A 12052-nucleotide genomic window follows, 5' to 3' on the forward strand; every position below is an offset into this window, starting at 1 on the left:
ACCTCTTTTACTTCCCGAGATATTAATGTTTTTCCATTGACATGCGTTTTTCATTAATTTCCTACTTTGTGTCATTTCAACCTCGTGAAAACTCCTGAAGGATTTGACAGAAGTGCGTGATTTTTGGATATGTCATTTCTGACAGTTTTCCGGATAATTCCACGCAAAAACCACGTTTTTACCTCTTTTACTTCCCGAGATATTAATGTTTTTCCATTGACATGCGTTTTTCATTAATTTCCTACTTTGTGTCATTTCAATCCCGTAAAAACTCCTGAAGGATTTCACAGAAGTGCGTGATTTTTGGATATGTCATTTGTGACAGTTTTCTGATTAAGTCAGCGCAAAAATGACGTTTCTACCTCTTTTACTTCCCGAGTTATTAATGTTTTTCCATTGGCATGCGTTTTTCATTAATTTCCTACTTTGTGTCATTTCAACCTCGTGAAAACTCCTGAAGGATTTGACAGAAGTGCGTGATTTTTGGATATGTCATTTCTGACAGTTTTCCGGATAATTCCACGCAAAAACCACGTTTTTACCTCTTTTACTTCCCGAGATATTAATGTTTTTCCATTGACATGCGTTTTTCATTAATTTCCTACTTTGTGTCATTTCAATCCCGTAAAAACTCCTGAAGGATTTCACAGAAGTGCGTGATTTTTGGATATGTCATTTCTGACAGTTTTCCGGATAATTCCACGCAAAAACCACGTTTTTACCTCTTTTACTTCCCGAGATATTAATGTTTTTCCATTGACATGCGTTTTTCATTAATTTCCTACTTTGTGTCATTTCAATCCCGTAAAAACTCCTGAAGGATTTCACAGAAGTGCGTGATTTTTGGATATGTCATTTCTGACAGTTTTCTGATTAAGTCAGCGCAAAAATGACGTTTCTACCTCTTTTACTTCCCGAGATATTAATGTTTTTCCATTGACATGAGTTTTTCATTAATTTCCTACTTTGTGTCATTTCAACCTCGTGAAAACTCCTGAAGGATTTGACAGAAGTGCGTGATTTTTGGATATGTCATTTCTGACAGTTTTCCGGATAATTCCACGCAAAAACCACGTTTTTACCTCTTTTACTTCCCGAGATATTAATGTTTTTCCATTGACATGCGTTTTTCATTAATTTCCTACTTTGTGTCATTTCAATCCCGTAAAAACTCCTGAAGGATTTCACAGAAGTGCGTGATTTTTGGATATGTCATTTCTGACAGTTTTCCGGATAATTCCACGCAAAAACCACGTTTTTACCTCTTTTACTTCCCGAGATATTAATGTTTTTCCATTGACATGCGTTTTTCATTAATTTCCTACTTTGTGTCATTTCAATCCCGTAAAAACTCCTGAAGGATTTCACAGAAGTGCGTGATTTTTGGATATGTCATTTGTGACAGTTTTCTGATTAAGTCAGCGCAAAAATGACGTTTCTACCTCTTTTACTTCCCGAGTTATTAATGTTTTTCCATTGGCATGCGTTTTTCATTAATTTCCTACTTTGTGTCATTTCAACCTCGTGAAAACTCCTGAAGGATTTCACCGAAGTGCGTGATTTTTGGATATGTCATTTCTGACAGTTTTCCGGATAATTCCACGCAAAAACCACGTTTCTACCTCTTTTACTTCCCGAGATATTAATGTTTTTCCATTGACATGCGTTTTTCATTAATTTCCTACTTTGTGTCATTTCAATCCCGTAAAAACTCCTGAAGGATTTGACAGAAGTGCGTGATTTTTGGATATGTCATTTGTGACAGTTTTCTGATTAAGTCAGCGCAAAAATGACGTTTCTACCTCTTTTACTTCCCGAGATATTAATGTTTTTCCATTGACATGCGTTTTTCATTAATTTCCTACTTTGTGTCATTTCAATCCCGTAAAAACTCCTGAAGGATTTCACAGAAGTGCGTGATTTTTGGATATGTCATTTGTGACAGTTTTCTGATTAAGTCAGCGCAAAAATGACGTTTCTACCTCTTTTACTTCCCGAGATATTAATGTTTTTCCATTGACATGCGTTTTTCATTAATTTCCTACTTTGTGTCATTTCAATCCCGTAAAAACTCCTGAAGGATTTCACAGAAGTGCGTGATTTTTGGATATGTCATTTGTGACAGTTTTCTGATTAAGTCAGCGCAAAAATGACGTTTCTACCTCTTTTACTTCCCGAGATATTAATGTTTTTCCATTGACATGAGTTTTTCATTAATTTCCTACTTTGTGTCATTTCAACCTCGTGAAAACTCCTGAAGGATTTGACAGAAGTGCGTGATTTTTGGATATGTCATTTCTGACAGTTTTCCGGATAATTCCACGCAAAAACCACGTTTTTACCTCTTTTACTTCCCGAGATATTAATGTTTTTCCATTGACATGCGTTTTTCATTAATTTCCTACTTTGTGTCATTTCAACCTCGTGAAAACTCCTGAAGGATTTGACAGAAGTGCGTGATTTTTGGATATGTCATTTCTGACAGTTTTCCGGATAATTCCACGCAAAAACCACGTTTTTACCTCTTTTACTTCCCGAGATATTAATGTTTTTCCATTGACATGCGTTTTTCATTAATTTCCTACTTTGTGTCATTTCAATCCCGTAAAAACTCCTGAAGGATTTGACGGAAGTACGTGATTTTTGGATATGTCATTTCTGACAGTTTTCCGGATAATTCCACGCAAAAACCACGTTTTTACCTCTTTTACTTCCCGAGATATTAATGTTTTTCCATTGACATGCGTTTTTCATTAATTTCCTACTTTGTGTCATTTCAATCCCGTAAAAACTCCTGAAGGATTTCACAGAAGTGCGTGATTTTTGGATATGTCATTTCTGACAGTTTTCCGGATAATTCCACGCAAAAACCACGTTTTTACCTCTTTTACTTCCCGAGATATTAATGTTTTTCCATTGACATGCGTTTTTCATTAATTTCCTACTTTGTGTCATTTCAACCTCGTGAAAACTCCTGAAGGATTTCACAGAAGTGCGTGATTTTTGGATATGTCATTTGTGACAGTTTTCTGATTAAGTCAGCGCAAAAATGACGTTTCTACCTCTTTTACTTCCCGAGTTATTAATGTTTTTCCATTGGCATGCGTTTTTCATTAATTTCCTACTTTGTGTCATTTCAACCTCGTGAAAACTCCTGAAGGATTTGACAGAAGTGCGTGATTTTTGGATATGTCATTTCTGACAGTTTTCCGGATAATTCCACGCAAAAACCACGTTTTTACCTCTTTTACTTCCCGAGATATTAATGTTTTTCCATTGACATGCGTTTTTCATTAATTTCCTACTTTGTGTCATTTCAATCCCGTAAAAACTCCTGAAGGATTTGACAGAAGTGCGTGATTTTTGGATATGTCATTTGTGACAGTTTTCTGATTAAGTCAGCGCAAAAATGACGTTTCTACCTCTTTTACTTCCCGAGATATTAATGTTTTTCCATTGACATGCGTTTTTCATTAATTTCCTACTTTGTGTCATTTCAATCCCGTAAAAACTCCTGAAGGATTTCACCGAAGTGCGTGATTTTTGGATACTGTCATTTCTGACAGTTTTCCGGATAATTCCACGCAAAAACCACGTTTTTACCTCTTTTACTTCCCGAGATATTAATGTTTTTCCATTGACATGCGTTTTTCATTAATTTCCTACTTTGTGTCATTTCAATCCCGTAAAAACTCCTGAAGGATTTCACAGAAGAGCGTGATTTTTGGATATGTCATTTGTGACAGTTTTCTGATTAAGTCAGCGCAAAAATGACGTTTCTACCTCTTTTACTTCCCGAGATATTAATGTTTTTCCATTGACATGCGTTTTTCATTAATTTCCTACTTTGTGTCATTTCAATCCTCGTGAAAACTCCTGAAGGATTTGACAGAAGTGCGTGATTTTTGGATATGTCATTTCTGACAGTTTTCCGGATAATTCCACGCAAAAACCACGTTTTTACCTCTTTTACTTCCCGAGATATTAATGTTTTTCCATTGACATGCGTTTTTCATTAATTTCCTACTTTGTGTCATTTCAACCTCGTGAAAACTCCTGAAGGATTTGACAGAAGTGCGTGATTTTTGGATATGTCATTTCTGACAGTTTTCCGGATAATTCCACGCAAAAACCACGTTTTTACCTCTTTTACTTCCCGAGATATTAATGTTTTTCCATTGACATGCGTTTTTCATTAATTTCCTACTTTGTGTCATTTCAATCCCGTAAAAACTCCTGAAGGATTTGACAGAAGTGCGTGATTTTTGGATATGTCATTTCTGACAGTTTTCCGGATAATTCCACGCAAAAACCACGTTTTTACCTCTTTTACTTCCCGAGATATTAATGTTTTTCCATTGACATGCGTTTTTCATTAATTTCCTACTTTGTGTCATTTCAATCCCGTAAAAACTCCTGAAGGATTTGACAGAAGTGCGTGATTTTTGGATATGTCATTTGTGACAGTTTTCTGATTAAGTCAGCGCAAAAATGACGTTTCTACCTCTTTTACTTCCCGAGATATTAATGTTTTTCCATTGACATGCGTTTTTCATTAATTTCCTACTTTGTGTCATTTCAATCCCGTAAAAACTCCTGAAGGATTTCACAGAAGTGCGTGATTTTTGGATATGTCATTTCTGACAGTTTTCCGGATAATTCCACGCAAAAACCACGTTTTTACCTCTTTTACTTCCCGAGATATTAATGTTTTTCCATTGACATGCGTTTTTCATTAATTTCCTACTTTGTGTCATTTCAATCCTCGTAAAACTCCTGAAGGATTTCACAGAAGTGCGTGATTTTTGGATATGTCATTTGTGACAGTTTTCTGATTAAGTCAGCGCAAAAATGACGTTTCTACCTCTTTTACTTCCCGAGATATTAATGTTTTTCCATTGACATGCGTTTTTCATTAATTTCCTACTTTGTGTCATTTCAATCCTCGTGAAAACTCCTGAAGGATTTGACAGAAGTGCGTGATTTTTGGATATGTCATTTCTGACAGTTTTCCGGATAATTCCACGCAAAAACCACGTTTTTACCTCTTTTACTTCCCGAGATATTAATGTTTTTCCATTGACATGCGTTTTTCATTAATTTCCTACTTTGTGTCATTTCAATCCCGTAAAAACTCCTGAAGGATTTGACAGAAGTGCGTGATTTTTGGATATGTCATTTGTGACAGTTTTCTGATTAAGTCAGCGCAAAAATGACGTTTCTACCTCTTTTACTTCCCGAGATATTAATGTTTTTCCATTGACATGCGTTTTTCATTAATTTCCTACTTTGTGTCATTTCAATCCCGTAAAAACTCCTGAAGGATTTCACAGAAGTGCGTGATTTTTGGATATGTCATTTCTGACAGTTTTCCGGATAATTCCACGCAAAAACCACGTTTTTACCTCTTTTACTTCCCGAGATATTAATGTTTTTCCATTGACATGCGTTTTTCATTAATTTCCTACTTTGTGTCATTTCAATCCCGTAAAAACTCCTGAAGGATTTCACAGAAGTGCGTGATTTTTGGATATGTCATTTGTGACAGTTTTCTGATTAAGTCAGCGCAAAAATGACGTTTCTACCTCTTTTACTTCCCGAGATATTAATGTTTTTCCATTGACATGCGTTTTTCATTAATTTCCTACTTTGTGTCATTTCAATCCTCGTGAAAACTCCTGAAGGATTTGACAGAAGTGCGTGATTTTTGGATATGTCATTTCTGACAGTTTTCCGGATAATTCCACGCAAAAACCACGTTTTTACCTCTTTTACTTCCCGAGATATTAATGTTTTTCCATTGACATGCGTTTTTCATTAATTTCCTACTTTGTGTCATTTCAATCCCGTAAAAACTCCTGAAGGATTTGACAGAAGTGCGTGATTTTTGGATATGTCATTTCTGACAGTTTTCCGGATAATTCCACGCAAAAACCACGTTTTACCTCTTTTACTTCCCGAGATATTAATGTTTTTCCATTGACATGCGTTTTTCATTAATTTCCTACTTTGTGTCATTTCAATCCCGTAAAAACTCCTGAAGGATTTGACAGAAGTGCGTGATTTTTGGATATGTCATTTCTGACAGTTTTCCGGATAATTCCACGCAAAAACCACGTTTTTACCTCTTTTACTTCCCGAGATATTAATGTTTTTCCATTGACATGCGTTTTTCATTAATTTCCTACTTTGTGTCATTTCAATCCCGTAAAAACTCCTGAAGGATTTGACAGAAGTGCGTGATTTTTGGATATGTCATTTGTGACAGTTTTCTGATTAAGTCAGCGCAAAAATGACGTTTCTACCTCTTTTACTTCCCGAGATATTAATGTTTTTCCATTGACATGCGTTTTTCATTAATTTCCTACTTTGTGTCATTTCAATCCCGTAAAAACTCCTGAAGGATTTGCACAGAAGTGCGTGATTTTTGGATATGTCATTTCTGACAGTTTTCCGGATAATTCCACGCAAAAACCACGTTTTTACCTCTTTTACTTCCCGAGATATTAATGTTTTTCCATTGACATGCGTTTTTCATTAATTTCCTACTTTGTGTCATTTCAATCCCGTAAAAACTCCTGAAGGATTTGACAGAAGTGCGTGATTTTTGGATATGTCATTTGTGACAGTTTTCTGATTAAGTCAGCGCAAAAATGACGTTTCTACCTCTTTTACTTCCCGAGATATTAATGTTTTTCCATTGACATGCGTTTTTCATTAATTTCCTACTTTGTGTCATTTCAATCCCGTAAAAACTCCTGAAGGATTTGACAGAAGTGCGTGATTTTTGGATATGTCATTTGTGACAGTTTTCTGATTAAGTCAGCGCAAAAATGACGTTTCTACCTCTTTTACTTCCCGAGATATTAATGTTTTTCCATTGACATGCGTTTTTCATTAATTTCCTACTTTGTGTCATTTCAATCCCGTAAAAACTCCTGAAGGATTTCACAGAAGTGCGTGATTTTTGGATATGTCATTTCTGACAGTTTTCCGGATAATTCCACGCAAAAACCACGTTTTTACCTCTTTTACTTCCCGAGATATTAATGTTTTTCCATTGACATGCGTTTTTCATTAATTTCCTACTTTGTGTCATTTCAATCCCGTAAAAACTCCTGAAGGATTTGACAGAAGTGCGTGATTTTTGGATATGTCATTTGTGACAGTTTTCTGATTAAGTCAGCGCAAAAATGACGTTTCTACCTCTTTTACTTCCCGAGATATTAATGTTTTTCCATTGACATGCGTTTTTCATTAATTTCCTACTTTGTGTCATTTCAATCCCGTAAAAACTCCTGAAGGATTTGACAGAAGTGCGTGATTTTTGGATATGTCATTTCTGACAGTTTTCCGGATAATTCCACGCAAAAACCACGTTTTTACCTCTTTTACTTCCCGAGATATTAATGTTTTTCCATTGACATGCGTTTTTCATTAATTTCCTACTTTGTGTCATTTCAATCCCGTAAAAACTCCTGAAGGATTTGACAGAAGTGCGTGATTTTTGGATATGTCATTTGTGACAGTTTTCTGATTAAGTCAGCGCAAAAATGACGTTTCTACCTCTTTTACTTCCCGAGATATTAATGTTTTTCCATTGACATGCGTTTTTCATTAATTTCCTACTTTGTGTCATTTCAATCCCGTAAAAACTCCTGAAGGATTTGACAGAAGTGCGTGATTTTTGGATATGTCATTTGTGACAGTTTTCTGATTAAGTCAGCGCAAAAATGACGTTTCTACCTCTTTTACTTCCCGAGATATTAATGTTTTTCCATTGACATGCGTTTTTCATTAATTTCCTACTTTGTGTCATTTCAATCCCGTAAAAACTCCTGAAGGATTTCACAGAAGTGCGTGATTTTTGGATATGTCATTTCTGACAGTTTTCCTGATAATTCAGCGCAAAAACCGACGTTTCTACCTCTTTTACTTCCCGAGATATTAATGTTTTTCCATTGACATGCGTTTTTCATTAATTTCCTACTTTGTGTCATTTCAATCCCGTAAAAACTCCTGAAGGATTTCACAGAAGTGCGTGATTTTTGGATATGTCATTTCTGACAGTTTTCCGGATAATTCCACGCAAAAACCACGTTTTTACCTCTTTTACTTCCCGAGATATTAATGTTTTTCCATTGACATGCGTTTTTCATTAATTTCCTACTTTGTGTCATTTCAATCCCGTAAAAACTCCTGAAGGATTTGACAGAAGTGCGTGATTTTTGGATATGTCATTTGTGACAGTTTTCTGATTAAGTCAGCGCAAAAATGACGTTTCTACCTCTTTTACTTCCCGAGATATTAATGTTTTTCCATTGACATGCGTTTTTCATTAATTTCCTACTTTGTGTCATTTCAATCCCGTAAAAACTCCTGAAGGATTTCACAGAAGTGCGTGATTTTTGGATATGTCATTTCTGACAGTTTTCCGGATAATTCCAGCGCAAAAACCACGTTTTTACCTCTTTTACTTCCCGAGATATTAATGTTTTTCCATTGACATGCGTTTTTCATTAATTTCCTACTTTGTGTCATTTCAATCCCGTAAAAACTCCTGAAGGATTTGACAGAAGTGCGTGATTTTTGGATATGTCATTTGTGACAGTTTTCTGATTAAGTCAGCGCAAAAATGACGTTTCTACCTCTTTTACTTCCCGAGATATTAATGTTTTTCCATTGACATGCGTTTTTCATTAATTTCCTACTTTGTGTCATTTCAATCCCGTAAAAACTCCTGAAGGATTTGACAGAAGTGCGTGATTTTTGGATATGTCATTTGTGACAGTTTTCTGATTAAGTCAGCGCAAAAATGACGTTTCTACCTCTTTTACTTCCCGAGATATTAATGTTTTTCCATTGACATGCGTTTTTCATTAATTTCCTACTTTGTGTCATTTCAATCCCGTAAAAACTCCTGAAGGATTTCACAGAAGTGCGTGATTTTTGGATATGTCATTTCTGACAGTTTTCCTGATTAAGTCAGCGCAAAAACTGACGTTTCTACCTCTTTTACTTCCCGAGATATTAATGTTTTTCCATTGACATGCGTTTTTCATTAATTTCCTACTTTGTGTCATTTCAATCCCGTAAAAACTCCTGAAGGATTTGACAGAAGTGCGTGATTTTTGGATATGTCATTTCTGACAGTTTTCCGGATAATTCCACGCAAAAACCACGTTTTTACCTCTTTTACTTCCCGAGATATTAATGTTTTTCCATTGACATGCGTTTTTCATTAATTTCCTACTTTGTGTCATTTCAATCCCGTAAAAACTCCTGAAGGATTTGACAGAAGTGCGTGATTTTTGGATATGTCATTTGTGACAGTTTTCTGATTAAGTCAGCGCAAAAATGACGTTTCTACCTCTTTTACTTCCCGAGATATTAATGTTTTTCCATTGACATGCGTTTTTCATTAATTTCCTACTTTGTGTCATTTCAATCCCGTAAAAACTCCTGAAGGATTTGCACAGAAGTGCGTGATTTTTGGATATGTCATTTGTGACAGTTTTCCGGATTAAGTCAGCGCAAAAACTGACGTTTTCTACCTCTTTTACTTCCCGAGATATTAATGTTTTTCCATTGACATGCGTTTTTCATTAATTTCCTACTTTGTGTCATTTCAATCCCGTAAAAACTCCTGAAGGATTTGACAGAAGTGCGTGATTTTTGGATATGTCATTTGTGACAGTTTTCTGATTAAGTCAGCGCAAAAATGACGTTTCTACCTCTTTTACTTCCCGAGATATTAATGTTTTTCCATTGACATGCGTTTTTCATTAATTTCCTACTTTGTGTCATTTCAATCCCGTAAAAACTCCTGAAGGATTTCACAGAAGTGCGTGATTTTTGGATATGTCATTTGTGACAGTTTTCTGATTAAGTCAGCGCAAAAATGACGTTTCTACCTCTTTTACTTCCCGAGATATTAATGTTTTTCCATTGACATGCGTTTTTCATTAATTTCCTACTTTGTGTCATTTCAATCCCGTAAAAACTCCTGAAGGATTTGACAGAAGTGCGTGATTTTTGGATATGTCATTTCTGACAGTTTTCCGGATAATTCCACGCAAAAACCACGTTTTTACCTCTTTTACTTCCCGAGATATTAATGTTTTTCCATTGACATGCGTTTTTCATTAATTTCCTACTTTGTGTCATTTCAATCCCGTAAAAACTCCTGAAGGATTTCACAGAAGTGCGTGATTTTTGGATATGTCATTTGTGACAGTTTTCTGATTAAGTCAGCGCAAAAATGACGTTTCTACCTCTTTTACTTCCCGAGATATTAATGTTTTTCCATTGACATGCGTTTTTCATTAATTTCCTACTTTGTGTCATTTCAATCCCGTAAAAACTCCTGAAGGATTTGACAGAAGTGCGTGATTTTTGGATATGTCATTTCTGACAGTTTTCCGGATAATTCCACGCAAAAACCACGTTTTTACCTCTTTTACTTCCCGAGATATTAATGTTTTTCCATTGACATGCGTTTTTCATTAATTTCCTACTTTGTGTCATTTCAATCCCGTAAAAACTCCTGAAGGATTTCACAGAAGTGCGTGATTTTTGGATATGTCATTTCTGACAGTTTTCCGGATAATTCCACGCAAAAACCACGTTTTTACCTCTTTTACTTCCCGAGATATTAATGTTTTTCCATTGACATGCGTTTTTCATTAATTTCCTACTTTGTGTCATTTCAATCCCGTAAAAACTCCTGAAGGATTTCACAGAAGTGCGTTATTTTTGGATATGTCATTTGTGACAGTTTTGTGATTAAGTCAGCGGCAAAAATGACGTTTCTACCTCTTTTACTTCCCGAGATATTAATGTTTTTCCATTGACATGCGTTTTTCATTAATTTCCTACTTTGTGTCATTTCAATCCCGTAAAAACTCCTGAAGGATTTGACAGAAGTGCGTGATTTTTGGATATGTCATTTCTGACAGTTTTCCGGATAATTCCACGCAAAAACCACGTTTTTACCTCTTTTACTTCCCGAGATATTAATGTTTTTCCATTGACATGCGTTTTTCATTAATTTCCTACTTTGTGTCATTTCAATCCCGTAAAAACTCCTGAAGGATTTCACAGAAGTGCGTTATTTTTGGATATGTCATTTGTGACAGTTTTCTGATTAAGTCAGCGCAAAAATGACGTTTCTACCTCTTTTACTTCCCGAGATATTAATGTTTTTCCATTGACATGCGTTTTTCATTAATTTCCTACTTTGTGTCATTTCAATCCCGTAAAAACTCCTGAAGGATTTGACAGAAGTGCGTGATTTTTGGATATGTCATTTCTGACAGTTTTCCGGATAATTCCACGCAAAAACCACGTTTTTACCTCTTTTACTTCCCGAGATATTAATGTTTTTCCATTGACATGCGTTTTTCATTAATTTCCTACTTTGTGTCATTTCAATCCCGTAAAAACTCCTGAAGGATTTCACAGAAGTGCGTGATTTTTGGATATGTCATTTGTGACAGTTTTCTGATTAAGTCAGCGCAAAAATGACGTTTCTACCTTTTTTACTTCCCGAGATATTAATGTTTTTCCATTGACATGCGTTTTTCATTAATTTCCTACTTTGTGTCATTTCAATCCCGTAAAAACTCCTGAAGGATTTGACAGAAGTGCGTGATTTTTGGATATGTCATTTCTGACAGTTTTCTGATTAAGTCAGCGCAAAAATGACGTTTCTACCTCTTTTACTTCCCGAGATATTAATGTTTTTCCATTGACATGCGTTTTTCATTAATTTCCTACTTTGTGTCATTTCAATCCCGTAAAAACTCCTGAAGGATTTGACAGAAGTGCGTGATTTTTGGATATGTCATTTCTGACAGTTTTCCGGATAATTCCACGCAAGAACACTCTCAATACTAGAGAGAAAGTTTGTACCAAATTTCACTTAAATCTCTCTTAAGGTTTCGAAGATACAGCGTTTTGGAAACTTCTCCCACTTAATGGAGAGTGCGTAAAAACGTTATAACTCGGTTGTTTTTTGGGTTACAGCGACCGGACAAAAACTGTCTGTTAG

This window comes from Ips typographus, linkage group LG3, assembly GCF_016097725.1.
Source record: "Ips typographus isolate SLU linkage group LG3, UJ_Ityp_2.0, whole genome shotgun sequence".
Classification (NCBI taxonomy): Eukaryota; Metazoa; Arthropoda; class Insecta; order Coleoptera; family Curculionidae; genus Ips; species Ips typographus.